We start from the raw sequence: 2,302 nt of genomic DNA on the forward strand, positions 1-2,302 counted from the left end.
CAGTGTTTATGAAAAACAATGTCATAATCTGACTGAAAGACAGTTTTAGCTTTGATTTCCATATTTATATTGGGATGAAAAGTTTCCTGTACCATTAAAAATACATTAAAAAGCAAGTCATTAAAGTATCAAAATCATAATGATATGCAAATAGTTTATGCTTTAAGAATTACAATAGCAAGAGTAATATTGTGTTTATGTATTAATAATATAAGCAAGAAAATTCAGTAAGGGACTGTGGACCGTCTAGTCAATATAACGTGGCCAAGTTGCAGGTTCACAATATAGTCCAAGCTATATACTTAACTTAATGGGGCATACTAGACATGCATTTATCTTGGTGAGGTCACAATAAAGATTTTTGAAGACTGAAATCAACCCTAATTTTTTGGCAGCTGATTTAATAACAAGTTATACTAAAATCTGTACTATCATGAAAGCCTCTTTTTAAAGACGTATACTGAGATCCAGGATTTTAGAGTAAAGCTGGGATTGGGGTAAACTTAGAGGGTCTCCCCTTCTGGAGAACTCACGTGACTGCAGTGGTCCCAGCTGTGGGGCAGGCTCAGGAGCTAAGGCCTGTCAGAGCTCACTTGTCATTTACAAGGATTTAATGTTCATGCTTGTAGTTATCAAGAATATAAAATACAGGGGAGGGTATAGCTCAGTGGTAGAGTATGTGCTTAGTATGCACAAAGGTCCTGGGTTCAATCCCCAGTGCCTCCAGTAATAAATGAATAAACAAACAAACAAACCAACCTGATTACCTCCCCCCTCAAAAAAAAAACTTTAAAAAAGATACTACATTATTTAAAAAAAGAATATAAAACACAAAATAGAGTGCATATTGTTCAAGATATCTTTGACCATTATAGAGTACTAAAATTTTGATAGTGGAAATTTTCATTATTTTATGAAACTTTGTCTATTGTCTTTTACCTTATTGAAAATAATGTAGGGAATCAGCTGGAATATTCAGAGGCTTTGAAGATGACCTAGATTCCTATCACCATTCTTGCATTTATTAACCATGTAACTTCAAGCAACATTGACCCATTGGGTCTCAGATTTCCTATCTGTACAACAAGAATAATAATACCTACCTCACATTAAAGGCATATAAAGTGTCTAAGGGAGTGCCAGCGTATATGAGACTCAAAACTGCTAGTAATCGACTCTTGATGTGTTTACTGGAATGTCTTTTGCCGCTGGGAGGCTTGGCCACCCCCTCCTCATTTCTCTCAACATCACCCAAAACTGCCTTTTCCAGAATCACTTGCATCCACGATTCTGGATTATATTCTCCTTCTTCTAACCACTCACATGAGATTTGGGAGGTGGACAAGAAAGAGAAGCCATTATTCCCTGCTGGCATGTGTAGGCAGAGAGCTAGACACTGGCAGCCTATAGATCGTCTTCTTCAGGGTTGAAGGCAGCTGGAGTTATTGGTGGCATGGTTGCTGTAACCTCTCTTCTTCCAGATTTCCAGAAAATCAGCTGTGGCCCTCTTTTCTCCCCCAGGCTTTCAAGAGTCACATAATCCTCTAATTTCCTATATTAAAGGACTTTTTGCTCAGAATACCTAGGGTAGCTAGTATTCTCATGACTGAACTCTGACAGATTCTTCAAAGACACTATCGTGTGTCCACTGCTGGTGGACAGAGCCCCACTTACTTAACCTCTCCGTTGCATTTGATGATGTTGATATTTGCCTTCTTTCACTTGCTCCTGGCCACTGCTTAGCATGAGCTTGTGTGGGATCCTTTTTCTTCAAGCTCTTCTTAAATGTTCTTGTGCCCCTGACTTCCATTCTTGCATCTTCTTTTACTGTATACATTATCCCTCACCATCTCAAAAATCTGTATCTCTAGCCCAGAAAAATGTAAATGAATGCATAAATAGAGAAAAAAATTGAATGGGAAGAGAAAAAGTGTACCTTTAATATGCATTGTTTTAATTGAGTACATTTATTCTACCTACAGAAAGGAGAACACCTAAATTCTAGAATGATTTTAAACATATTCAGGATGTTCAATTTGCTATAAGTATTTCGAATAGTGAACAATGTGACAGAGTAGAGAAGATGTTGATTTCAATAAACTCAGAAGAAATTTAAACTTTTAGGGATCCTGGAAGAAAATGTTTTCTAACTAAACTTGCTATTCTAGAGGATTAATAACAGATAATGACAACCAAGGATGAACAAAGTAGACTTTGGAGAAAAGTCACGTTTATTATCCCTGAAAAATTAGTACCCTTGCCAAAAATGATTGAGTAAGGCAGAGATTTTCAAACTGGGATC

At 36.8% G+C, this 2,302-nt stretch overlaps 1 non-coding gene across 1 annotated transcript; it reads left to right on the forward strand.

Annotated features, from left to right (window-relative positions):
• Positions 1-652: 652 nt before the first annotated feature.
• On the forward strand, positions 653-726 carry TRNAT-AGU (transfer RNA threonine (anticodon AGU)). The gene has a single exon. It is a non-coding gene; the product is annotated as a tRNA-Thr (tRNA).
• Positions 727-2,302: the final 1,576 nt, after the last annotated feature.

This window comes from Vicugna pacos, chromosome X (assembly GCF_048564905.1).
Source record: "Vicugna pacos chromosome X, VicPac4, whole genome shotgun sequence".
Lineage (NCBI taxonomy): Eukaryota > Metazoa > Chordata > Mammalia > Artiodactyla > Camelidae > Vicugna > Vicugna pacos.